The sequence below is a fragment of the Pollicipes pollicipes genome, unplaced genomic scaffold (genome assembly GCF_011947565.3).
Source record: "Pollicipes pollicipes isolate AB1234 unplaced genomic scaffold, Ppol_2.1 Scaffold_2555;HRSCAF=2994_pilon_pilon_pilon, whole genome shotgun sequence".
Classification (NCBI taxonomy): domain Eukaryota; kingdom Metazoa; phylum Arthropoda; class Thecostraca; order Pollicipedomorpha; family Pollicipedidae; genus Pollicipes; species Pollicipes pollicipes.
In genome coordinates, this window is record NW_023596136.1 from 25,144,479 (window position 1) to 25,172,421 (window position 27,943).

At 48.0% G+C, this 27,943-nt stretch overlaps 10 non-coding genes across 10 annotated transcripts; 3 read left to right on the forward strand and 7 right to left on the reverse strand.

Annotated features, from left to right (window-relative positions):
- On the forward strand, positions 1–84 carry TRNAL-CAG (transfer RNA leucine (anticodon CAG)). Its single transcript has one exon. It is a non-coding gene; the product is annotated as a tRNA-Leu (tRNA).
- A 412-nt stretch (positions 85–496) lies between these two features.
- On the reverse strand, positions 497–568 carry TRNAQ-CUG (transfer RNA glutamine (anticodon CUG)). The gene has a single exon. It is a non-coding gene; the product is annotated as a tRNA-Gln (tRNA).
- Positions 569–6,190: 5,622 nt separating this feature from the next.
- On the reverse strand, positions 6,191–6,262 carry TRNAQ-CUG (transfer RNA glutamine (anticodon CUG)). The gene has a single exon. It is a non-coding gene; the product is annotated as a tRNA-Gln (tRNA).
- Positions 6,263–12,024: 5,762 nt separating this feature from the next.
- TRNAQ-CUG (transfer RNA glutamine (anticodon CUG)) lies at positions 12,025–12,096 on the reverse strand. Its single transcript has one exon. It is a non-coding gene; the product is annotated as a tRNA-Gln (tRNA).
- A 1,278-nt stretch (positions 12,097–13,374) lies between these two features.
- Positions 13,375–13,446, forward strand: TRNAQ-CUG (transfer RNA glutamine (anticodon CUG)). The gene has a single exon. It is a non-coding gene; the product is annotated as a tRNA-Gln (tRNA).
- Positions 13,447–13,806: 360 nt separating this feature from the next.
- TRNAL-CAG (transfer RNA leucine (anticodon CAG)) lies at positions 13,807–13,890 on the reverse strand. The gene has a single exon. It is a non-coding gene; the product is annotated as a tRNA-Leu (tRNA).
- A 2,462-nt stretch (positions 13,891–16,352) lies between these two features.
- Positions 16,353–16,424, reverse strand: TRNAQ-UUG (transfer RNA glutamine (anticodon UUG)). Its single transcript has one exon. It is a non-coding gene; the product is annotated as a tRNA-Gln (tRNA).
- Positions 16,425–20,374: 3,950 nt separating this feature from the next.
- Positions 20,375–20,458, reverse strand: TRNAL-CAG (transfer RNA leucine (anticodon CAG)). Its single transcript has one exon. It is a non-coding gene; the product is annotated as a tRNA-Leu (tRNA).
- A 2,097-nt stretch (positions 20,459–22,555) lies between these two features.
- On the reverse strand, positions 22,556–22,639 carry TRNAL-CAG (transfer RNA leucine (anticodon CAG)). Its single transcript has one exon. It is a non-coding gene; the product is annotated as a tRNA-Leu (tRNA).
- Positions 22,640–26,862: 4,223 nt separating this feature from the next.
- On the forward strand, positions 26,863–26,946 carry TRNAL-CAG (transfer RNA leucine (anticodon CAG)). Its single transcript has one exon. It is a non-coding gene; the product is annotated as a tRNA-Leu (tRNA).
- Positions 26,947–27,943: the final 997 nt, after the last annotated feature.

Sequence of the window (27,943 nt, forward strand, 5' to 3'; positions counted from 1 at the left end):
GTCAGGATGGCCGAGCGGTCCAAGGCGCTGCGTTCAGGTCGCAGTCCGGTTCTCCGGGCGTGGGTTCGAATCCCACTTCTGACAGGGTTTTCGGCATCGGGTACCACCGCATATCATATCCACATATCGACCACATAGCGCCGCACACCACGTACTCCAGCCTGCCTAGCAAAATATATAGATGATTGTGCGCCATTTATCAGTTTTCCTGCGCGTGACTGTAATAGTTGAGCCCAACAGGCTGAGACCCAGCTATGCTCCAGGCCTCCTGGGGTCATCGCTATGCGTGATGACGATGACAACCTCAACCAACATGTGACCCCCATGTTGCTGAGTGCACAGCTCTCGTAATCCGAAACACACACAAGACTTGCGCCCGAACTTCAATCATTGTCCGCCTTCGCAATATGTCTCCACATTACGTGCCGCGGAAGTGTTGACTCCCTGTAGTCTTAGGTGGATCGACCGGACGAATGTACAAAACTACGGGTGTGACAGGTCCCGCCGAGATTTGAACTCGGATCGCAGGATTCAGAGTCCTGAGTGCTAACCGTTACACCACGGGGCCGGCGTACGGCGTAACTGGATGCAAATGAATCCTTCAACCTGGATCCAAGCTGTGACTACCTGGTAACCTGTGCTGCGCCTAAATGCACCAGAAGGGGGATGAGCATAGACGGTTGGGTCTCTAGTTTTGAAACTCAAACAGTAATGCACCTGCACGCATAGCATACATAGCAAGAAATGCGTTACCAATCTGAAACAGTGCGCATGTCCACTTCCCATTACTGGCAAGTTCCCGCGTTCTTGTGGATGCCATCTCATTTAGGGAATAAAAAACCTCTGCACCGATAGCATTAGTAAAAGGGATGATTTCTTACCCAATCTAAGCTGCATTCAAAATAGGGCAAATAAGAAGAAACGAATACGCTTTCGTTGACTATTTCATGCATTGTTACGCCACGAGCTGCCCCTCTGGAGACCATTTGTCGGGCGCTTGAAACGCAATGGCGCGAAATTAATCAAAAGCCACAGTCGAAGCGCTACTGATTCCATTCACCGCGTTTGCGGCTGTTAGTATGGCCGGGCGGTCCAAGGCGCTGCGTTCGGTCGCAGATCGTTCACTGGGCGTAGGTTCGAATCCCGCATCTAACAGGCGTCTTTGACATCGAGTGCTTTGCGGCTTTTCTCCCACATATCACTGCACATCACTGACATATCTAGTATCTAGTATGACATACGGATGATTATGCGCCATTCCTCGGGTCTTTCCGACGTGCTACAATGACTGGGCCGGGCGGGCTGACCCCCAGCATGCCTTCAGGCCTCTTGAAGTCATCGCTATGCGTTGGTGGTCATAGTGAGATGGGCTTCGCCTTCATTGTTCATTGTTGAAGCAAAAGCTTGACCGTGACATATGCCGAGTGAGGGCAAATTTTAGCGATTTTAGGGAAACCCTTGCCTCACGCGCATGTGACTTCCTAGCGGTTATGGAATCCCGTGCAGACAAGAGCGCATTTCTCGCAATCCGAGAATCTGATTGTTCATCGACGAGGTTGAATGTATAAGATAACCCCCGGAACAGGCCCACGGAGATTTGGACTCGGATCACAGGATTCAGAGTGCTGGGTGCTGACCGTTACACCACGGGATGGGGGGGGGGGGGGGGGGCGGCGTTTGCCACATGTGATAGTAGGTAGTAAATGAGACCACAAATTTTCCGTGCTGCTACAAAAGCAACTTAAGGCATACATCAAATAAATGTCTTGATCATGCTGCGACCTGTACGGCATCGCCAGTCCTGTGACAGGATACAACTGCATCCCACAACCTGGATCCAGATTGGTACTATCTGGTAATCTACACCGCGTCCAAATGCACCATAAGTGCAATGGGTAGACGCGGGCTAACTCCTCCCAATTGAGAATGAAGAAAGTATTTAACGATATTGAAAAGTGCACATGTACTGTACACAGTTTTGGCAGGTTCCCGTGCTCCTTCGTGTACCATACTATTTGGGACATGTACAACCTCCCCATGCTAGCGTCATAGAGAGGAATCCAGTTTGGTCCACAATGCAAAATGCGCGGAGAATAAGGTAAATAAGGGCAAGGTCCATTATTTGATGTCAACCGTTAACCGTTACAACACGGGGCTGACGTATGGCGGTATGACAGCATGGAGCGAAATATCTCATTATCCACCATACTGATAATCAGATACGGTAGCCTACAACCCGGATCCAGGCTGATGCTACCTGGTTATCTGTGTCCGCCCCCAAAAAGGGGGGAAGGGGTATGGGCGATCACTGCCAGCTTGAAAGTATGCATAGGTGCTTGATATTAAAGGAAGCCACCTCGACTAACTATGACACAAGAACGCCTGGTTTTCGTAAAGTGATGAAATGTCCCTTTATTTTACCTCATGGAATACTGTAATGACCAATATTTCTCCAAACGAGTGTCCTAGATTTCCCTGCAGCCTATATAAGTGCGTCATTTTGCCCCAATTTTCCACCCTTGGTGAGCCATGGGTCAGTGGGCCCGACTCGATCCTTCGCCGGACCGTACACAACTGCATGACAATTCATTAGCGCTTAGTCTCTGGCTTTGGATTGCAGAACGTCGGGAAGGGCGTCCTGCCCGGTTGGCTTGGCTGGCAGATCCTTATTGAAGTCCCAGCATTCCAAGAAGATAACTGAGGCTATAACGCATGCATGACTGAAAGACAAACATCATCTAGTCCTTCACAGTACCCAGCACAGCACGGCCCGTAGTGGCACCTGAAGACGGCCGCAGTCTAATTCTCGTGATATCAACCTCATGTGTGTGCATCTTTTTCGCGAAGAAGTGTTTCAAAATTTCGTACCCTCTATTATGCATGCATTTTGACAAATATGTGCATGACAAACATTGCAGAACACTCACGTTTGAAAAAAACAAGCCACATGAAGATATACCACTTCCATAGTGGTAGGCAGATGTTCCAGTGACATACCGCCGGAGCGTCTACTTCCAATGGAAATTTCGGAGCTATTCAGAAGGACTTTGAGAAAACTAGCATTTCCAATCAAAGCGGACGCTCATAATCCAAAAAAAAACAAAAAAATGTGGCAAGCTCCCTTTAGGCGGTAGCGGTGCTCACAGCTCACGTTTTCATTTATCAACAAAGAAGTGAAGATGAAATCTGGATAGCCACCACCACCGATGCATCGCATTTCGTGCCAGTAGACCTTCTGTCATGGAGGTGTCTTTGTCTGCCCTCCCCAAGGATTGTTACCATACCCGGAGGGACTCGATGAACATCACGTAAACATCTGCCACCGGCCCTCCATGTGGTGGATATTCGGTAAACGGTATTGGAAAGAGCGTTGAAAGGACGGAACTTGGGCTAGAACACGTCTGTCAGAAGTGGGATTCGTAACCACGCCCGGAGAAACCGGACTGCGACCTGAACGCAGCGCCTTGGACCGCTCGGCCATCCTGACACCACTGACCTGTGCGGCTGAAAATTGGCCTGGGTGTCGGCTAGAAAGAGGCTGCTTGCCTGTACGAACGGGCGCGAAAGTCAAGGCAAGTATTCAATAAAGACTCGCCTGAGTGAAGGGCATACTCAGACCAAGAGGAGACACGACATATCGAACGAAATGCAATTCCTTAGCTGATGTCGATTTTCTCAGGTTCTAGTAAAAAGGCAAGAGTAAAATAAGCTCCCCGTTATGCATCAGTGGTACTGCGCTAACACTACCGAGCACAGTCCGTACACGTAAATGGCGCTTAGGTTTTAACAGGGCTTTATTTTCCCGAAGGTGGCACATTCCACTAATGTCCCATGAATCAGACTCAGGGTTCGACAAGAGCTTCACGTGCAAAAGGAAACTGGCTCGTTACCTACGACTGTAACCCCGGGTTTATGAAAGTCGGCGAAAAATCAAGTCAAAGTCACAGCCGACGCCGAAGCCAATTTTGCACCCGGAGCACTTGCTGATAGTCAGGGTGGCCAAGCGCTCCAACGCGCTGCGTTCAGTTCGCGGTCCGGTTCTCCGGGCGTGGGTTCGAACCCCACTTCTCACAGACATTTTCAGCATCAAGTCATGTTGTTTCCTCTGCCCTTCATGATGTCACTTAGCGCTGATGTTGCACTGATGTTCATAGCACGCTGTTCATCGTATGCTGCCATGCACGTTCGTAATCCTTGTTAAGAAAGGCTGAAACGATACACGTCTCTAGGCCTCTTCACGATGTCCTTCGCGTTTATGGTAATGGCAATCCGTTGTCCATCCACATTCAGTTGTTCCTGAAAAAGTCAACACGTTGCATCATGAACAGCGCTGTAGCTTGTCGTCACTAAATTCCGCTCACGATTTGACCGTGTGCTTTCGCATGCAACATGGTGCAGACCACGTTTTTCTTATAAGCGGGAAAGCGGGTCGAATGAGACCACCTAGTACAGCAAATACATAACCCATTCTGCCTTTTGAAATAGTTGACCAAACATACCGGACGCTCCACAAATTAGCGCTAGTCCCCTCTCCCAAACCGCACCACGTGGTTCACATCAGGCGTTTTAGTCAACCTCTGATACAAATGCAGCATGAAAAATTAATAATTAATAGTGTTAACACTGCCTCGTATTCTACCTGTTCATATACAGCAGCAGCAATGGCTCGTAACATGGCATCCTCTTGCCAGCTTTGAGAATTTGTCTTTGTTTTGTAATGTTGCTCCATCGCTGAGAAGATGGATTCTATAGCAAAGTTACTGTTCTTTCGAAACACTAGTTATCTGGTAATCTCGACCAACGTGTTTGCGATTTTGTGGCATGCTGAAACGCGCTAGAAATGTTTTTAAAGACCTGCTTTGAGTTGTTATGCCAGCAAGAAACACCTTCTAGGAACATAACCGTAATACATCAGCGACTGTGTTCTGGTAATGGCAACTTAAAATATTTCTTTAAAACCCTAAAAGCAAATTGTGTTGACGGTAGTTCTTGTTTCATCCGCGAACAAGCATTCATTCTTGCACAATTGTTGATACCTGAAATTCCAGAAACGGGGTGTGCAGTTGCTACGTTTCTACTATTCAAATAAGCTGGATTTCAAGGTTCGTCCTATCGCGATTTCCTTTAATCCAATTTAAGCGCAATTTCTGCTGTCTACGTACTTCTAGCTCAGTTTTGAGATGCCGTTAAAAATGTCGTGTGTTTTGTCTTGAAAACAACGATATGGATGGACATCAAGGCAATCTTCGTCGTTCCCTGAGGTCCCATCGTTCATCCGTTAGCAGAAGTAGACCTGCACCTTCGCATAGCTACAGCGCATCGTCGCGTTAACGTGACTGCGAATGAGTCCCACCTCCTTCGGCATCCTCGAGCCGGCACCGGGTGCTTCACGCAGCCCGAGGCGGGCCTCGCGCGGCTCCGTGTTGGCTCCGCTGTATTTGATACGGATAGAGACCTGCTCGCTGGTCTCGGAGTACTTTGCAACAGCCATTGGTTAATGGAAGGTCGATGGGCATCTCACTTTTCACGGGTTGGAGAACTTCCCACTTCCTTTTTTAGCTTGCAGCTCGTCAAGGAACGTCCAGCATCGGAACTGTTTCGTTGACGACGGTGTACTTCCAAAGAGCAGAGCGACAACTTTGGCTCGTCACATGAACATCACCACGCTATGCGCGAACACTGATACGTCTTTAACCATGCTGTCATCAATCATCTGACATAGACTGACACGGTCAGGCAGGTGGAACATACACCGCCGATATCAAGCTTAGCAGCAGCAGGAACTCGTTCGGCGCCGCTCGGCCGGAAAATATGTCTTTGTCCATAATTCTGAAACACCGCCAGATGATCCTGAATAACAACCCAAATCCAAAGAAGAGGACGATCTTAAAATCCAAAAGCAGCAACGCAGACCAAAAATTTTCTCGCACTTCTCACGACTTTACACTGTCGCAGAATGCGCCCCTCGCGACCCTCCAACTACGCCAGTGCCTGGCAAGATGCGCAGCACGACAAGCGCACATCTCTCGCAATCTGAGGACCGCGCATGACTTGCGCACTTAATTGAACACTACCCAAGTTGCGTAATTGTGTCCACCAAGTTTCGAGCCAGAGAAATATCGATTCCAGTAGCCTTATCTTAACCTTGATCTTGCCGCCGCGGTTCTGTTCATAAAGACGTGGATCCGACAGGTCCCGCCGAGATTTGAACTCGGATCGCAGGATTCAGAGTCCTGAGTGCTAACCGTTACACCACGGGGCCGGCATGCATGTGCGTGACACCATGCGGCGAATTATCCCATCACCTCCCGTGCTGATAATACAGATGATCCAGGGGAGAGTTGTATCAGCCATCATGCGTTGCATGGTCATATCGTGTTTGTTCACACCACCGTCATGGGCGGCGGTGTGAAAGTGGAACACCCCTTTAAACAAACCTCGTGACCATCTGTTTCCGTTGTGTAGAAGATTTCGGATAGCTTTTCGTGTAATCCAATTGTATATTTGCTGATGTAGGGATAGGAGATGTCATGATGAGGCATTTGCTGATGTTGCATATTAATAATTTTTAATGATTGAAAAAGGAACTCTGGCAATCATTTAAAAATCAACCACCTCCAAAAAGCTTGAGAAGCGGGTTTATCCGATTATCACTCCTTGCAGGCTCCACGCTCACGATGCTGGTAAGTTAAAGTGGCTCAAAGTTAGGAAAAACTGGTTTTTAGGCAAGATGAAATATAGGCGCATGAATGAATAACCTCACCGATAACATCGTACAATCGTTCATAAGAGGTAGCGAACACGTCTAAAACGTGCTAATGGTCGCATTTGGCCGTCGGCAGCCGAAGACGATGCCGAAGTACGCGGCCACGTTCCTTATGGCTGTTATCATCACGTACCACATCGTGTGAAAGCAGTCGATCCGAATTTTCCATTGAATGACGTCGCGACCAGGTCTAGTAATATGTTCTGGAAGGAATTAAGGTCTGTTTTCCGGCCAAGTCCCAATTTTTGGATGATTATACTAGCACCGAGCATCAACCGCGTCACTAGTAGTTGAATATAGTCGTGGAGGGCTGTTTGCCATGCTTGTGCCAACGCTAATGACGCATTTGAATGATATCAATGGTATTGTCGATTGTAACTTAAAATGATAGTAGCAAGTACATCCCACGATGACATCGATGTAGGTGCATTGTAGTGTTGATACAACATGCCCCATGCACAGCCGATTCAACGTGTACCGCCCGACATGTTGGCAGAAAGGTCACCCGCGAAATTCCTGGCAGGCAGACGCCGAATGTTTTGCGGCATGTGCGGCATATGCACTTCCCCACCATTCAGTATAGTATTCATATTACGCTGGTCACCCCGTGACATTCAAAACCAATTTACGCCGATCGCTAAGCGTTTTCAACGATTTCAAAAAGCTGGATTTGTCGTGCTCGTCTCAAGAAACGCGCACGTGTGCCGCCTCAAGTACAGAGGAATGCCGAGACCGCTGTTGTGTCAAAGGTGACTGACTTAAGGCTGTCACCAGCTGCATAGATTTGGAGTAAACCTTCCTGCTGCTGCTTGGTCTTGATACAGCTAGCTAAACTCTCCCCGGATTATCTGCATTATCAGCACAGGAGATGATGGGATAATTCGCTGCATGGTGTCACGCGAACGTATGCCGGCCCCGTGGTGTAACGGTTAGCACTCAGGACTCTGAATCCTGCGATCCGAGTTCAAATCTCGGCGGGACCTGCTACAGTGGCGCTTTTGTTATCAGTTCAGCATCTCTTTCTCACACCACGTTTCGGCAAAAAGCGGCATCCCATTTGGCCTGAAACACTTTTCTTGTATGTAAACAACCTCGTCATGCGAAATTATCTTGCCAAATCATCAGCGATGTGTTGAGTGAAAACAACTGCAGCGATGATCAATCATCTCCTTTATCCATAGTGAGGGTGAAGGTGGAGCCCATGTCATCATGGCCATCAATGCATGGTGATGACGCCAAGAGGCCTGGAGACATATTGGGGGTCAATCTGCCGTGTCCCAATATTGTAGTCACGCCCCGGAAAACCCTGTGAAAGGTGCGCAACCGTCTAGATGTTTTGCTAGGTAGGCTGAAGCATGTGACATGCGGTGCTATGTTGGAGACATGAAGAGGAGGACATTCTATATCGAAAACACCGTCAGACGTGGGATTCGAACCCACGCCCGGAGAACCAGACTGCGACCTGAACGCAGCGCCTTGGACCGCTCGGCCAACTTGACACTCCACACGGGTGAAAAATCATTCATGCTTCCGCTGGAGCTTTGGGTTAATCTGTCACCACTGGGTTCCAGCCGTCCGTATAAGGGATACCGTTCCAGGACGTGTACACAAGGGAAAACAATGCGAAAAGCAGTGGCATGGGAGAATGTCGCCCAAGAGGAACAAAATTGCGCCATAGTGGAGTCCTTCCAGTTCAAGAGGTCCTTTTCACCGCTGATGCAGGGGCAGATCCAGGGGATCAACCGAACGATGGCTTGCCAAGATGGCAACGGTGGGGCAAGAGTGACTCTTTCATTGGCTGCAATGTTCAACATTTGAAAACATTGAAGCCAGAATCAGATGTGAGGAAATAACCCCACTGCACTCCAGACTGGGCACCAAATTACATCCTTCTGTAATAGCACTAGAGTGAAGAATATTTGTATACCCCAAACAAGATGAAAAACAGGAGCACGGGAGCCTGCAAGAAGTAGAAAGCGAACATGCACTCCGTTTTGACATTGTCGAACACATTTTTTTCCGCGGTGCTTAACAGGGTGTCAGGTATCGGTAAGTGGCCCCGAGTCCGTCGCGGGCTTCGTTTGAGGAGACCCGAAGAGGGGCCAAAGGGACCCTCGGGACCGAAGATCAAGGCCTCGATTGGTAGGTTGAAGGGACCGAAGGCCCCGAAGGGCTGGCCGTAGGTCACAATAAGGACAGCCCCTGCCCACAGGGCTGTGACTTCAATTGTCGGAGAACCTCTTGCACCGAGCAATTGAGGACCTCTGAGACAATGCGGGCCTCTATTTCGGTGACAAACCAGCAGCACCGAACAGTCAGCTTCGTGTCAACAGTCAACAGTCAGCTTCGTGTCGGTCTGAGCCCTATGGCCTCACTTTCCAAGTACGAGCAAGGCCCAGCCCGCGATTTGCTTTGGTCTGGGTCCCTGAAACAATGAGGATGTCGGTCAGGGACCCGCATTGCCTAACAGGAGGTTCTGTGGCGGCAAGTGGCCCGAGACACCAGGAGCCGTTTTTGAGGGGCTCTGAAGAAAGGCCCGAAAAGATCATTGTGGCTAAAGATCATACGCCCAATTGGAATACTCAAGGGTCCGAACAGCTGGCTGAAGCTCATATTATTGGCCCGGCCTGTGGAGCTGTGATTTGGCAGGCAATTTTGAATTCATTTCTGCTATTGTTTCGATACAGGTATGTTGCCGAAATAGCAACCCAACCATATCTCCATTCTCCTGGCTTTCTCCGAGGAATACGGCTAATACTGCTGTATTTTCTACGAAGATCAATTTATCACTTGGTACCCGGCGTAGTGTGTTTATAAATAGCAAACCGTTAATTTTATCAGCCTTACAACAGAGGATGAGTTTCGCCCATGTCTAAAATTACAGAAGTCCTCTTCATTGTTTCTTGTTATGAAGCAAACACTTGTGCCCCCAAAATCGGCACCGACTTTCCAACTGTAAATTATTCGAGACATTTGGTCTTTTCTCTGCGCCTGGTTCGGGTTTTTGTTGGCTAATTGGAACAAGTCATTGTTAGACTAACTCTTCTATAAGCTTATGAATTGTTTGCATGGGAGGTTGTTACGTTCAAGGTACGCCCTGAGCATAGTTTGTTGCGCATGCCTCCATCCCACCACACAAGTTGTGCCCATTAATTCAATGAATAATTATAAATTTGTATTTTTCGCGAGATAGGACTACAGAGGCCGCGCAATGCTTTCACGCGGTCGGCCTGAGTCGACCCTTGTCGGCTATCTGCCAGCTGACCTTTTCATATCAGTCGAATAACTCTGCGTATGTTTAAGAACTCGCGTCCGATGCTGCTGCATTATGAGTGCAGCATTTTTCTCCCAGAACGCATGCTGCAAAAGGTGGCAACTCGTTTGGCCTACAGCTTCGCTCGTATGTAGACTATATATCTCCCTGTGGATGCGAAAGCATTTTGCCAAATCATGAGTCATTTTTAGGGAAAGCAGACTATAGCAGTTATCTTCGTCTAGCTTTACGCTTCATGAGCAAACAAGTGCAGCTGGAGCTCAGATGACCACCATCGTCCATGCATGGCAATGGCGCTCACAGGCCTGAAAACATGTTTGGTCTCACCTTTCTCGGCCAACGAATGCAGGCATATCCGGAGGGACCCTCTGAATGGCGAGTTACCCTCTGCGTGTCTGGTTACGCATGCTGAAAGCAATGTTCAGCAGTGTTATGTGGGAGGAATGGCAACAAAACATTCGTCATCGAAAAAACGTTTTCACAAGCGGGGCTCGAACACACACCCTGGATACCAAATTTTGACCTCAAAGCTGCGTACCGCACAGACCGTTTCCGGGTATTCGGCCACCGAGCGGGCTGCCAGGTCTGCTCCTGTTATAGATCTTCATCCTGGTTATAGAATCCCTTTGCTTCCAGTCCCTCGCCTGGTGATTTGACATGATCCAGCCGACTGCTTATGTTATGCCCAACAGCCAGACAGGGCTTTTCGATATTGATTGCTCTCGTTTTGTTTTCTAACACATAGCCCCACATCTTGCTGACTTTGAGATATCTAGTAAGATGTAAAGATGATTGCGCGCTATTTCTCCAACTTCTGAACAGAATTAACATAAGACCGTGGGAATTGTACAATAAGGAACGTTTTCGAGGCGTTGAAAGATGTACGCATCCCGTTTCTACTGCACACAAACTCCCACGGGTGTCATATCACTAGACAAATGGATGTCTAGGTCATGTTGAATATGCGTACATGAATGAATGATTATTTGTACCCGTTTCGTGGAATGGTTACAAAAGAACAGCGAGCACAACTAAACCTGTCAATTAATACGTATTTGTCTCGTGGATTTTCCACGACGATGCTGAGATCCGCGGCCGCATTCGTACTGCTTTATCATCATAATCGCGTAGAACATCGCATAAAACGATGGCAAGAACCAACCAATGCCCGACCGAATTTGAAATCGAAGGATGCCAGGGCTATATCTAGCACCGGATCTTGGCAACAGCTAGAGTCTGGTTGTGGAGTAAGGTCCTAATTCAGAACTGATTGCACAAATACCGAGCAAAAATTGTGTTTTTAGTCGTTTTCTACCGTCCTGGAAAGTTGTTTGTCATCTGTGGTCCCCGCCAGACATGTCCTTTAGTGATATCACTAACGTTGTCTATTGGAACGGCATTGTAACAAAGCATCCAAAGCAGCCTCCATAAGCCCAGACCAATTTTTGGCCCGCGCCATTCGCGTCTGTGAAGATGGCCGAACGGTCCTAGGCGCTGCGTTCATGTCGCAGTCCGGTCCTCCGGGCGTGGGTTCGAATCCCACTTCCGACAGGGCTTTTCGATGTTGCCTGTCTTTGTTGTCTCTTCTTGCAGATAGCACAGCTAAGCTTCGACTTCAGCATGTCTAGTACAACATAAAGATGATTGCGTGCCATTTCTTGGGCTTCCCCGGGCGTGACTATAATGGTTGATTTAGGCTGGGTGATCTCCAAGCCACTTGGCGCCATCGCTATGCACTGATGGTGATACCTGATGATATCTCATGGTGATATCTAATACAGATGATGACGCACCACTCCTTGAGTTTCCAGGCATGCAGCCACAATGGTTGTGCCGGGCGGGCTGACTCTCAACATGTCTACAGGCCTCTTGGCGTCATCGCTCTTCATTGATGGCCATGATAACGTGGACTCCGTCTTCACTTGCTCACATCCCAGTCTAGGGCTCATCTACGTTGTTGAATGCACAAAACAACATCTGAGACAGGTCCCGCCGAGATTTGAACTCGGATCGCAGGATTCAGAGTCCTGAGTGCTAACCGTTACACCACGGGGCCGTGGTGTAATTATGTAATTGTGTAATTGTATAATTGTGTAATTTCTACTAATGCTACTTTGAAGAGGTTTTATATTCTCTAACTAGCATTACACCCACAGGAGCACGGAACCCTGCGAAAAGTAGGAAGTGGATTTGCACACTTTTCAGATTCAGATTGGCTACCACATTTCCTGGCATGCAGCGTATCAATTATAAAGTCATTTGAGTTCTCAACTTGGAGAAGTGCCTGTCTCCGCCTACCCTCATTCTAATGCATTTGGATGTTGCACAGGCTACCACGTAGCATCAACCTGGATCCGGGTTGTGGGATTCATTTGTATCCAATGACTTGCCTGGTGATGTCGCATACGCAACATGATCAAGACATTCGGTACAGTTCAGGTCCAATCGAGAACGTTAGTGATGTCATTAATGAGCGTTTCTGGCTGGGCCCGCAAATGATAAACAGCCTTTCATGATGGTGACAAATGATTAACAGCGCCATTTTTGCCCCTTACATGTGCAATCGGTCCTAAATTTGGACCTAACTCCACAATTGCACGCTGGCTGCTGCCGAGATCCGGTGCTAGATGACTGTGACATTATTCAATTTCGAATTCGGATGGAAATTGGTTGGTGGTTGCCCTGGTTTTAATCCTTATTTTTTGCCTGTTTTTACTTAAGCACTTATTGGCCCAGTGGCGTTACAGGAAGTGCTGATCACTCTGACTACAAAGAGTGCTTTTCCTTCTTGTTTATCCCTTTTTCCATGCAGTTCGGTCTGGGCACGAAAATAGCCATCTATCTACTAATGCTACCGTGGAGAGGTTATATGTTCCCTGACTCACCTAGCACCCACAGGAGAGCGGAAACCTGCGAGAAGTGGGAAGTGATATTGCACTTTTTCAGGTCGGCTGCCACATTTCTTGTCATGCAGCGTAGCCGGTATAATGTTATTTGATTTGTGAAGCTGGAGAATTGACCGCCTCCGCTCATCCTCCTTCTCATGCATTTGGAAAGAATACAGTTTACGAGGTATTCTCAATCTGGATCCAGGTTGCCAGATTTATTTCTATCCAGTCAATTATTTAGTGATGTCGCACAGACACAACATAATCAAGCCGCTTTTTTCGTGTTCGTATTATGCCTAAATGCTATCGTGTTGTACCTGTTAATTCGTGTTATACCTGAAGGATCTCGACGGAGGAAAGTCTTGGCAGCCGAAAGATGTACGTTGGATTATCAGCACGGTGGATGATAGGATAGCTCGCTGCATGATGTTAAATATCCAAACGTCGGCCCCGTGGTGTAACGGTTAGCACTCAGGACTCTGAATCCTGGGTTCCGAGTTCAAATCTCGGCGGGACCTGTCTCGGACGTAGTTTTGTGCATTCAACAACTTGACGACCCCAAGACGGGAATACAGTTGCACCGATACGTCATATGTTGAGAGCAAACTGTAGTGATAGTCATGACCGATGCTTTGGTTCATCAATGAATAATTGAAGGTGGGGCCCATTTTGTCATGGCCATCAATGCAAGACAATGACCCCAAGAGTTCTGGACACAGGTTTAGGGGCAGCCCTCCCGGCACAATCATTGTAGTTTCTTTCGGTAGACCCGAGGAATAGCACGCAACACCTGTATGCCGTACCAGACATGCTGAAGCCGTTGATGTTCTGTGCTATGTGGGGGAGAGATCATAGGCGTTAGCCATATAGAAAATCCATGTCAGAAGTGCGATTCGAACCCACGCCCGGAGAACCGGACTGCGACCTGAACGCAGCGCCTTGGACCGCTCGGCCATCCTGACACCCTCATCCAACGCGGCCGGAAAATTAAACCGCGCATCGGTGGTGGTTCCGTTGGATGATTTGCTACAATTCGGTTCCAATCGACAACGTTAGTGATACCATTAATGGACATTTCTGGCGAGGACGGCAAATGACAAACAGGCTTTGATGACGTTGAAAAAACGACTAATAACATGATGCTTGCTCCCTGCGTGTGCAGCCGGTCATAAATTTAATCCTCACTCCACGATCGCACCCTGGCTGCCGCCAAGATTCGATGTTAGGTAGCTGTCACATAATTCAATTTCAAGTTTGGGTGGGAATCGGTTGGTGTTTGTCCTGGTTTCACGTGATGTTCTACGTGATGATGATGATGATGATAAAACAGTACGAATGTGACGGCAGATCTTAACATCGTTGTCAAGCACCCGCCTGCCAAACACCTATCACGTGGCAGGTTTTGATAGTGCTGGCTATGTTTTTAGAACCATTTTACGAAGCGCTTGCAAGTAATCCTCTATTCATCCTCGTATATTTTACACGACCCAGGTGTTCATCCTACTGGCCACGTGGTGTAAAGGTTAGCATTCAGGAAGCTGACAGCAAAGGTTGCGTTTCGTCCTTGGGGGAACTGGAGTCTCTATGCCAACCGCGACTGGGAAAGAAGTTCTGAAAACTTTCTTCAATCTAAAGCTAGAGCCGAAGAAGAAAGATTGGTGAGGTGTCAAGGTGGCCGAGCGGTCAACGGCGATCTCAGGTCGCAGTCCGGCAATCCGGAGGTGGGTTCGAGTCCCGCTTCTGACAGGGGTGTTTGATATTAAATGCTCCTTTTTCACTCCTACATGGTACCGCATATCACATACTTAAGCGTGTCTAGTATGGCATACAGATAATTGCGCGCCATTCCTCGGGGTTTCCGGTCGTGGCTACAATGGTTGGTACGTGCGTGCTAGCCTCCAGCGCGTCCCTGGGCCTCTTGGCGTTATCGCTATGCATGGGTAACGATGATAAAATGGGCTCCACCTTCACTTGTTTCTTTACGAAGTAAAACCTAGAGCGTCGCAAGCTATAAAATGTTCCATCACTCAGCACATGACTCCCATGCGGATGTGATTATCCGGTAGTTATGACTCCCCTGCGGATAAACGCGCACCTCTCGTAATCCGAGAGCCATACAGGACTCGCGCGCTGAATTCAGCAGTGCCCGCCTCAGCGCAGTTGTATTCCGCACATAGCGTGCCACGTGCACATCATGCGCCCCGGGAGTGTTGTCTCCGGTAGCCTTGGGCTCATCGACTCGGTTAAATGTACAAAATGGCGTCCGCAAATTAGTCAGCGAATTCGCCCATGAGGTTCTCTTGCTGATTATCCAGGCATGCAACGCCTTTGGGTCGCCAGATGCCTGTTCTGTCACAGGCTGTTGGGCATAACTCAAATAGATGTCTTGATCGCCATGTGGCTGTGCGGCATCACCAGGGAAATGTTTGTATCCAGATGGATCCCACTACCTGGATCCAGATTGAGACTATCTGGTAAACTGCACTGCGTCCAAACGCACGCGAAGTGCGATGACGGCCACTTCTCTCAACTGAGAGGTCAAATGACAGCATGTCCTCAACGTCGCATTGCAAGAATATGAAACAAAAGCGTTCAGAGAAACTGAAAAGTCTGCGCGCCCCGTACACAGTGTTGGCATGATCCCGCGCTGCTCCGTGTGTCATGCTCTTCCGGACATATAAAACGTCCCCACGCTAGTGTTATTAGAGAGGGGCCCAACGTGGTGCGTAGTCGAAATTCCGTGGAAGATGGGATAAACAAGGGCGAAATGTATCCGGCCTACTAGACGTTACTCAGAAATCCTTTTTGATTCGTGATCATGTATCCACCTGGGCACAAATAACCAATGTAGTTGACGCGCCTTTAAAACTCAATAACTAACGATCATGTACCCAATAATGCGTTGTTTTGCGCGTGGAGATTTGGCCCAAGGTGACATAGGTAATGCAATGCTGAAAACACAAATGATAAATGGTGAATAACTATGAAACAAAAACGTCAGCGTATAAGAAATGCAAGCTTCATAGTCCAGGCTATATGACTATCGGGACTATAGGTAGGTATACGCTATGCATATACCAAGGTCGTGGAAAATGCTGTCACTAAAATGAGTGGTTTCTGGCACGGTGTCATGGATTCATCTGGAAAGGTGGTGGTGGTCGTTGGGACTTTGCGACGTGTCCGACTGCTGAGGCTGTAATGCGTCGCCTGGACTAACGGCCACAGCAGTTGTTGACAGTTTAAGAACTAAAAAGCTACTAAGCGGCGTCCCTGGGACTAACGGCCACAGCAATTTTTGGCAGCTTAAGAACTATAAAGCTCCTACGACTTAACAAACACCTTCAGGTGGCGTGCCACGAAAGTGTTGATTCCCACAGTGCTGCAGTCATCGCTGCGGCCGAATGCTCAAGAGCGCAGATATGACAGGTCCCGCCGAGATTTGAACTCGGATTGCAGGATTCAAAGTCCTGAGTGCTAACCGTTACACCACGGGACCGTCGCTTAGTGGCGTGACAGCAGACAGCGAAGGGTAATTTTCCCTTCTTTTAAGTCAAGAAATGCCCTTATACTATTTTCCATTGGTTGCGTTGGTTAAATTTTCTTCCAACACAATACTTTGCTGTTGTTGTTGTATAGTTGCCATCTTTCTCTCTTTTCTCCCGGTTTTTCGACGAGGAATAAGACGAACACCTGCATCACATCAATTCTTTTCAAAGCGTTGAAAGATGTACATATTCCGTCCCTACTACTCGTAAATTCCCAGGGGTGTCATATCACTGGGCAAATGGATACCTGGGTCTTGTGAATTTTCGTGCATGAATGAATAATTACTTACACCCGTTTCGTGGAATGATTACAAAGGCATATGTAGCACGACTAAACCTGTCATGGCCGGTGGATGCTTGATGACGATGCTGAGATCCGTGGCCACATTCGTACTGACTTATCATCATCATCATGTAGAACATCTCGTGAAACCGGAACAAAAACCAACCAACACCCAACCGAATTTGAAGTCGAAGCATGCCACGACTATATCTAGCACCGGGTCTTGGCAGCAGCTAGGGTCCGGCTGTGGGGTGAGGCACAAATTTAGGACCGATTGCACATGTCAGGGGAAAAAATCATGCTATTAGTCGTCTTTTCAACGTCATGGAAGGCTGTTTGTCATTTGTTGTCCTCGCCAGAAACGTACATAAATGATATCACTAACGTCGTGGATTGGAACCGAGTTGTAACAAACCATCCAACGGAACCACCACCGACGGCCAGGCCAATTTCTGGCCCGCAGCGTCAGCATGTGCCAGGATGGCCGAGCGGTCCAAGGCGCTGCGTTCAGGTCGCAGTCCGGTTCTCCGGGCGTGGGGTCGAATACCACTTCTGACACGGCTTTTCGATATCGCTTGCTCTTGTTACCTCTTCTCCCACGTACAGCTGGGGCAGATGGCGTCTCTTCTACCACATACACGACGTTCAGATGATCGCATGCCATTCGTCAGGTTTTCCCGGCCGTGACTACAATGGTCGGTTTGGGTGGGCAAACCTCCAGCATGTCTCCAAGCCTCGTGACGTCATCGCTGTGCATTGATGGTGATACCTGATAATATCTTAAAATGATATCTAATACAGATAATAACGCGTCACTCCTTGAGTTTCCACGCATGTGACCTCAATGGTTGGCCCGGGCGGGCTTACCCGCAACATGCCCTTAGGCCTCTTCCCGTCATCGCTATGCGTTAATAGCCATGCCATGGTAACGTGAGCTCCACCTTCACTTGTCTAGTGACATACCAAAGCCATGGCCATGACCACTGCTACGGCTCGCTCTCAATCAGCATATGACTCATTTGTGCAACTGTGCTCTCGTCTGGGGTCATCGACGCTGTTGAACGCAAACCACGTCCGAGACAGGTCCGCCGAGATTTGAACTCGGATCGCAGGGATTCAGAGCCCTGAATGCTGATCGTAACACCACGGGGCTGGTGGTTGACGACAGATAGTAGGCAGACCATTAGACCACAAATCTCCCCTCCCCCCTTTCCCCGCTGATTTCCAGGCATACCAAGCCTTTTGACTGTCAATACGGTGTATGACGGATAATTCACTGCATGCCGTCACGCTGCCATTCGCCGGCCCCGTGGTGTAACGGTTAGCACTCAGGACTCTGAATCCTGCGATCCGAGTTCAAATCTCGGCGGGACCTGCCACACCTGTGGTTTTATACATCCAACCGGATAGATTAACCCAAAGCTCCCAGAATCGACATTTCCGTGGCACGGAATGTGCGGGGCATAATTGCGCTAAGGCGGAAGGTGATTGAAGTTTGGGCGCAAGTATTGTGTGGCTATCATATTGTGAATGATCCGCATTCATCCGCATGAGAGTCATAACCGCAGGGGAATCATAGGCTGATGGAGGTTATCATCGTCATCATCATATCACCATCGTGCATAGCGATGGCGCCAGGAGGACTGGGGATATGCTAGATCTCAGCCTGCCAGGCTATTGTAGTCACTTGTAGTCGCAGCTGTTGTAGTCACGCCCGGGGAAAACTGATGAATGGTGCACAATCATCTAGATGTTTTGCTAGATAGGCTGAAGTATGTGATATGCAGCGCTATGTGGGAGACGTGAAAAGATGCACTCGACATCGGAAATCCCTGTCAGAGGTGGGATTCGAACCCACACCCGGAGAACCGGACTGCGACCTAAACGCAGCGCCTTGGACCGCTACGCCACCCTGTCACATATGGACAGACGTGGGCGAAAAATTTGGCTGGGCGTCGATGGTGGCTTCTTTCCATGATCTGTAACAATTCTGTTACAATCGGCAATATATGTGATATCATTTAAGGAGCGTCTATAGCGCGGACAGCAAGTGACCAACAGCCTTCCAAGACGGTGAAAACCGCCTAATGACACAATTTGTGCTCGGTCATTGTGCAAGTGGCCCAGTTTGGAAACTGCCCCACAAACAGATCCTCGCTCCGCCAAGATCCAATGCCTTTAAAAAACCGTCGACATCGGTCAACCCTTTAAATTCGGCTGGTCATTACTAGGCTCTTATCCTGGTTTTGCATGATGTTCTGCGCGATAATTATGATAATGCAGGACAAATATGACCGCATATCTCATCATCGTTGTCAAGCATCGCCGGCCAAAAATACTTATCAATTCACAGATTTTAGTCGCGCTAGCTATGCTTTGGGAGCAATTCCACGAAAAGAGCGCAAATAGTTATCCATTCATGTATGTATATACACATATACATATATATATATATATATATATATATATATATATATATATATATATATATATATATATGTGTGTGTGTGTGTGTGTGTGTGTGTGTGTGTGTGTGTGTGTGTGTGTGTGTGTGTGTGTGTGTGTGTGTGTGTGTGTGTGTGTGTGTGTGTGTGTGTGTGTGTGTGTGTGTGTGTGTGTGTGTGTGTATTTATCACGGCCCAGGTATTCATTTGTCCAGTGATATCACATCCTTGAGAATTGAGGAGCAGTAGGCACGGGATAAGCACATCTTTCGACGCTTTGAAAGCATTTGTACCGTGCAAATCCCTCCGGTCTAATGCTAATTGTGGTGAGAAGTTGAAGGCGAGGGCCACCGATTCCCCAACCACCGCCCCCGTTTCCGTGTATTTAAACACCGAGCAGGTTACCAAGTATTACATGCTATGAACATGGATGTGAAACCGCACATGTGACAGGTCTCGCCGAGATTTGAACTCGAATCGCAGGATTCAGAGTCCTGAACGCTGACCGTTACACCACGGGGCCGACGGTTGCCAGTGGATGGCAGGTAGACAATTAGGCCACAAATCCCCCCGCTGTGTTTTTGCAGGCCTTTCGATTAACATTACGGTGGATGATGGATAATTCACTGCATGCTGTCACACCACTACACCTCGGCCCCGTGGTGTGACGGTTAGCACTCAGGACTCTGAATCCTGCGATCCGAGTTCAGATCTCGGTGGGACCTATCGCGCTCAGTTTTGTATATGCATCCGGAACGATTAACCCAAAACTACCGGAATATACATTTCCGTGGCACGTAATGTGCGGGACATAATTGCGCTAAGGCGGGAAGTGATTCAAGTTAGGGCGTAAGTCTTGTGTACTCATCAAATCGTGGCTGATCCGCACTCACCCGCATGAGAGTCATAGACGCATGGGGTCATATGCTGACGGAGGTTATCATCGTCATTTTCATCGTCATCATCATATCATCATCATGCATAGCAATGGAGCCAAGAGAACTGGAGACATACCGGATCTTAGCCTGCTAGGCTCAACTATTGTAGTCAAACCCGGGGAAAACTGATGAATGGTGCACAAACATCTAGATGTTTTGCTAGATAGGCTGAAGTATGTGATGTGCGGCACTATGTGGGAGACGTAAAAAGAGGGCACTCGATGTCGAAAAAACCCTGTCAGAAGTGGGATTCGAACCCACGCCCGGAGAACCGGACTGCGACCTGAACGCAGCGCCTTGGACCGCTCGGCCATCCTGACATATATGGTCATACGCGGGCGAAAAATTGGGCTGGGCGTCGATGATGACTTCTTCCCATGATTTGTTACATTTCTGCTACAATCGGCAATATATGTGATGTAATTTAGAGACGTTAACAGCGCGGACAGCAAGTGACAAACAGCCTTCCAAGATGGTGAAAACCGATTAATGGCACAAGTTGCGCTCGGCCTTTGTGTAAGGGCCCAAGTTTGCAAACTGACCCACGAACAGATTCTCGTTCCGCCATGATCTAGTACCAGATAAAGCGTTGACATGATTCAAACCTTGAAATTCGGCTGGGCATTGGTAGGTTCTTGTCTAGATGATGTTTTGATGTTTTGCATGCTGTTCGACGCCATAATGATGATATTGCAAGACAAATATGGCCGAACACCGAGCATGATACCAAGTTGTATATACTATGAGCAGGGATAATGATTATAGGTCCCCTTTCTTTCCAGCCACATGCCCGGTCATATGACATGATCCTGCCGACAATCCACATTATGCCGAATCCCTTGCGGCTGAACAGATCCTGGCGGCTGAGGAACGTTGCATTCTTGATTATCGGCACGGATGGTAGTGAAATAATTCGCTGTATGCTATCGCAGCGAGACAATCCGGCCTCGTGGTGTAACGGTTAGCACTCAGGACTCTGAATCCTGCGATCCGAGTTCAAATCTCGGCGGGACCTGTCTCGTGCGTGATTTTGTGCATTGAACCTTGTCGGTGAGCCCTTGGCAACCGGAAGCAGCACTGGCATCCGTGGCACGTTTTGTGATGGAAATACCATTGGCCTAATGCGGACAGTGTTAAACTCAGTGCCAACGTGTTGTGGAGTATTTAGTGAGGCATTCCAGCAAAGTGGTCACGTGTTCATCACTTATGTAGCGGTAAACCCAGGGGGATAACTATGCCTTGACCATGGGTGTTGCCTTCTTAAATGGAGGGGGGAGCTAACAGCTTTGACGAAGTTACGCCCAAATTATGACATCGTCCAGATTTTAGCCACTTTTATTTGCGTCCAATACCTCAAAATCAAAAATAAAACAGAAATTCCGTTTCGTTAGGTTTAAAAATATATTCATTGCTTTGAAATGGCACAATATTTGAAATCGGAGCGGTATTGATATTACAGGTATGTAATGATGACATTTATAGCGATACGCTGATGGACGTAGTGTACGATCAGAAAAAGGATTCGCCGAATGGAATGATCTAATAATCAATTTCCTACCAAAAATTGCCTAGATTTGCTACAACCTTACTGAATGCGCCATTTTTGCCCACAATTTTCCAATTTGGGTGAGTAATTGGTCGGTGGGGTCTGCTCGATCTGCCCCTCCCCCCCCCCCCTCTGCTCTGCATATTACTACATGAAAAAGGTCTTTCGCTGGTCGCTGGCTCGGATTGAAGGACGTTGGGAAGGAAGTTCTTACTCTCAAAGCATTCTTTGACGAGAGAAGACTAAAGGAAAAGTATACCTTGCTGCCTTTTGTTACACATATACATAAGATTCTCCTGGTGTAAACGGTTAGCACTCAGGACTTTTAATCCTAGGAGTCGAGTTCAAATCTCGGCGGGACCTGTCACACCCATGTTGTTGTACATTCGACCGTGCCGGTGAGCCGAAGAATGTAGGAATCAAAACTTCCATGGCACGTGACCTGAAGGGATACAATTGTGCAAAGGCGGCAAGTGCTGATGTCGGTCCGTGAATCTTGTGCGTTTTTTAGATTACAAGAGCTGCGCGCTTGTCTGCTACACGTCTTGCCAGGTACTGGTGTAGCTAGAGGGTCGCTGAAGGCTCGAATTCTGCGACTCTGTAAGTTGTAGGAAGTGGGAGCCCGTTATACCCCTCATGGCTTGCAACCAACATGTTACGAGCACCCGCTTTCCCGCCCCTCCGTAGGGTCATAACAACCGATCTTCTCTTGTACGCAAAAGTCTCCGGTCAAATCATGAGCTGCTAGCATGCCCAGAGCAGCCCAGCGAAACAGCACGTAAACATGTGTTGGGCTACGTATGGTGAAACAAGTGACGAGCGGAACTATATGGAGACACTGAGAAGTAAAACGGCCGACATCGAAAACCTTTGTCAGAAGTGGGATTCGAACCCACGCCCGGAGAACCGGACTGCGACCTGAACGCAGCGCCTTGGACCGCTCGGCCATCCTGACACATGAGAACGCCGCAGGCGAAAATTTGGACTGGGCGTCGCTGGTGGGTTTTTTCAGTGATTTGTTTCAATTCGTTTGCAATCGACAATATTTGTGACGTCTTTTATCGACGTTTATAGCGAGGACATGACAAACGGCCTCCCAAGGCGCTGAAATGCGGCTAATAGCACAATTTGTGCCCGGTGTGTGTGCAACCGGTCCCAAAATTGAAGTTTGCGCCCACAACCGGATCCGGCTGCCGCCAAGATCTGGTGCTAGATATGGCCGTGACAACCTCTAATTTCAAATTCGGGTGGGCATTGCCTGGCCCTTATCCTGGCTTTACGTGCTGTTCTACGTGATGATGATTAGATAGTACGAATGTGGCCGCATGTCTCAGCGTCGTTGTCAAGCATCCACCGGAAAAAGACGCATTAATTTGCATGTTCCAGTCGTGCTAGCTATGCTTCTGAAACATTTCCATGAAACAAGTGTAGTGATCCTGCAATTATGTACGTACATTTCATATGACCTAGGTGTCCGTTTCTCCAATAATATGGCATCCGTGGGAATTGGCGAGCAGAAGGAACGGGAAATTTGCATCTTTCAACGCCTTAAAGATGTTTCGACTGTATCTCTGCATTCTACCAATATTCCGTTTACATATTCGCTTCGATGCAGGCATATTAACGAATTATCAACGGAACTCTCTCTCTCCACCCTCCTGGCTTTTCTACGAGCAAAAAGGCTATGACTGCTGCCTTATCTGCTGTCGTATCGCAGAGCCATAATGTTCCTCACAAATGCCCTTAACAACTAACGTAGCATTTCTCACTATGCAACTACCTGATATGATATTAATTGTGTTGAAACTTTGGAGAGTAGTTTCACTGATCTACCCCCTGCCCTTTCCGTTTCCGTGTATTTGGACACCAAGCAGGTGTCCAGGTGGTATGCGCTATGACTCTGGATCCCGATCATATTCCCTTTGCCTCCACATACTTATCTGGTGACACGCAACGATCCAGCCGACCATTCATATCATGCCTAACAGCATGCCAATGGGTAGGTCTTGGCGGCTGAATAGCGTAGCATGCTTGATTATCAGCACGGGATATCATCAGCTTTTGGAATAATTCACTGTCTGGTAGACATATTTCTTGTCATGCAACGTAACACGTGCCCTGTCATTTGTGTTGTCAACTCAGAGGAGTGACCGCCTCTGCCCATCTTCCTTCTCGTGCAATTTCGATGCGGTACAGACTCCCAGGTAATATCAATCTGGATCCGGGCCGTAGGATTTATTTGTATCCAGCGACTTGTCTGCTGATGTCACCCAGATGCAACATGTTGAAGCCGACTATTCGTGTTACATATATATATATATATATATATATATATATATATATATATATATATATATATATATATATTCCTTCGGCCTGAAAATATGTCTTGACGGTCGAATGGCGTTGTGTGCTGGCTTATCAGCACGGTGGATGATGGGAGAATTTGCTGCATACTGTCACACCAGCAACCGCACGTCCCATGGTGTAACGGTTAGCACTCAGGACTCTGAATCCTGCGCTCCGAGTTCGAATCTCGGGGGATCTGTCTTCGGAGTGGTTTTGTGCATTCAGCCATGTCAATAAGCCCAAGACAAGAATACAGTTGCACATGAGTCTTTTGGCTCATCCACAAACAAGTTGAGGTGGAATCCATCCTATCATATCATGACCATTTCGCGCCGTATAGTGATAACGCGAAGAGGCCTGAGGGCATGTTGGGGGCAAGCCCGCACGGGCCAACCATGGAAGTCACGCCTGGGAAACTCGAGGAGTACCCCGTGGTCATCGGCATGTCTTTCTAAACATGCCGATGATGACCGAAGTCAGTGGCAAGCAGTGTTCTGTGGGAGAAGATACAACGAGAACACCTGATGTCGAAAAGCTCTGTGAAATGTGAGTTCTGAATCTGCGCACAGAGAATGGCACCGCAGCCTGCGCACATCACCTTACACCCCTCGGCCATCCCGACGCGTGATGACTACGCGGACAAAAAAATTGGGCTCTGCGTCGGCAGTGGCTACTTCGCATGATTTGTTGCGAGTCGGCTACAACGAGAAAGATTATTGATTGCAATTAAAAACGTTTCTAGCTAGACAGCAAATGACAAATATCCTTTCATGACAGTACAAAATGACTGATAGCACAATTATTTTTCGTTATGTGTGCAATCCGTCTTAAATTTAGACCTCACCCAATAGCCGGACCCCAGCTGCTGCCAAGATCCGATGTTAGATATAGCCGTGACATCCTTCAATTTCAAATTCGGGTGGGCATTGGTTGAATCTTGCTCTGGTTTAGGCGATGGTCTACGTGATGATGATGGTTGGTAGGTCAGTACGAATATGCCCGCAGATCTCAGCATTGTTTTCAAGTATCCACTGGACAAACACGTATAAATTGACAAGTTTTAGTCGTGCTGTCTATGCCTTTCGAGCCATTCCACGAAACAGGTGCAAGTGATCCTGCGATCATGTACCTGTATTTCACATGATTCAGGCATCCATCCTACTCGCCCATTGATGTAACGGGTAGCATTAAGAAATCTGAAAACAAAGGATGCGTTCCGTCATTGTTTAGCCTTTTTCCATGCAGTTCAGATTGAGTACGAAATCAGCCTCTTGTCTATTAATGCTACCGTGAATTGGTTTACATTTCGTAACGAAGATGACAACCAGGAGAGCGCGGGAAGCCGCGTGAAGTGGAAAGGGACTTGCACACTGTTTGAGATTGGTAATAACATTTTTGCTATGCAGCGTAGCAGATGCAATGTTATTTGATTTGCAAAATTGGAAGAGTGGATGGTTTCCCTCTCCTGTATTCGGACGCGGTACAGCTTACCAGGTACTGTTAATCTGGATCTGGGTTGCATGATCCATGTACATCCAGCCACTTGTCTGGTGATGTCGCAAACGCATGACATGACCAAGCCCACTAATCGTGTTATATCTAACGGCAATCGACACGATAATACGTATTGGCAGCCGAGAGGCGCTGCATGCTTGATTATCAGCGTGGCAGATGATGGGATAATTCACCGCATACTATCACAGTGGCACTCATCGGCCCCGTGATGTAACTGTTAGCACTCAGGACTCTCAATCCTGCAATCCAAGTTCAAATATCGGTGGGACCTGCCTCACACGTGATTTTGTGCATTCAACCGTGTTGGCCAGCCCAAGACTACCGGAAGCGACAGTGCCATCCGTGGTATGTCATGAGGGGAGATACGATTGGGCTGAGGCAGGCAATGCAGAAGTCAGTGTGCAAATTTCGTACGGTTCTCGGATTGCGAAAGATGCGCACTTGCGCGAAATTTATGTAGCCAATGCACGTGATTGCTAACTGCGAGCTGCGATAACTGCCATAACTGCGAGCCCACTCCAGTGCCGCTGGTTTATGAGATCACCATGTTTCTCCCAGACAGCGTATGCAGTAAAAGGGGGCAATGCGTGCTGCCTTCATCTGTCTCCTCGTATTAAAACAATCTTTACTTCCTTTTACATGCGAACGTTTCTTGCCAAATCATGAGTCACATGCTGAGTGAGAGCAAACTGCAACGATGGTTATGGTCAAGCTTTTTTCGTCAAGAAACAAGGAAAAGTGGAGCCCATGTTATCATGGCCGTCAACGCAAAACGGTGACGCCAAGAGGCCCGTTGCTCCTCTGACCCGGCATCAACTCCTCAATGGTCCCCCAAAATTATCTGATTGTTCCCGTAGCTCTTTCAACCTCCTCCTAGCTTCTCAATGCGCGTTCCGAACCTTCTCCAACCTCCTCCGAAATGAAAGGAGCTTTTTTGGAGAAGTTTGGATGAGGCCGTGGTAGACATTAGCGGCGCAAATCATTCATATCCTTTTTGCCTCTATTTGTTATCCGTAAGAGAAAAAGACTGGTGTGTAACTTGATGCTGATAGCTTACATTCTCAGCCTATTTATGCGTTGGTTTGTAGATTATTACAATTGTTGTGCATCTTTCCAATTATTACTTTCTTTTCTAGTAAACCCAACGTCCAATGGTATTTGTCGTCAGTGCGCCAAAACTGTTTGGCTAGGGTAGACGCAGACAGTTGATACCTCCTGCGGAATCGGCGCGGAAGCAAGGGATTTCAACTCTCTTCCAGCCCGCCCCAAACTCATCTCATGTTTTTTTTAGAAGCGATGACGATGTCCCACGGTGTCAGGATGGCCGAGCGGTCCAAGGCGCTGCGTTCAGGTCGCAGTCCGGTTCTCCGGGCGTGGGTTCGAATCCCACTTCTGACAAGTTTTTGATATGGAGTACCCTCATCTCCATTTCTTTCACCTGGCACCGCATATCGCTTACTTCTTGTTGTTGTTTATTGGGGCTTTCAGGTGTGCGGATTGCAGTGGTCATTTGGTGCCTATAACAAGTTTTGTTTTATCTAACTCATGAACCGCGCATATGGTCCAAAAGCTGATGTGTTTGGGGAACAAAAAGACTTGTTGAGATTCCAGAAATCGCGAATCGTCACTTAGAATGTCACAGATTTTACTCATCAGGGGTGAGTCATACCGTCCAAAGTAACGATCGCGTTCTTCTTCGGGCACAGTAAAGCACATGGCAAGCGGTGAGGACAGCACCACATCGATAAAAGATAGGTCCATCAGCTCTCTCCAACATACATCCATGGGTTGCGTACGTATGCCCGATGCGTAGTCTGCAGAGGATCACCTCTTCTCGCCTCACTTTGCGGGAACAAGATAACCATTAACCCAGCTTGGGTTTTATTGTTCTAAGTTTGCTACCATCCATCCCATCCCAACAACGCTGCCACTTGTGTAGCAAAATTTTAGCAAGCGTCAGCCAACTCGTTACCCGCAATTTTAACGTGACTGAGGATTCAACACAACATGACTTTCTTCCGGCCTGACCCAGTTGAGGCAGACGTACTAAAATTCCCTGTACAAGGGGACGTGATGAATAAAAAGCCTCAGACTAAGAACGCTGCCCACAGAGCCAGTCAAAATGTAGAGGTTCAAAATGTAAATGTAAAACGATATGTAAAGGCTCGTCAACGACTTCAATGAAGCATAGCGCCTTCGTGATTGCTATCTGCCCCGGTGTGAACACCGGCGCGTGTGAAGGTAATGAAAACCACCGGGTGACGACACCGCTCACAAACGCACAGCCCACATCACCAGAAATTTTAGAGCGGCCTGTGTGAGTAGGTGTGTTATCCTCATATAACGTCATACGCTCAAGTGCACTGGATCTCATTATACCTGGCAAAATGACATT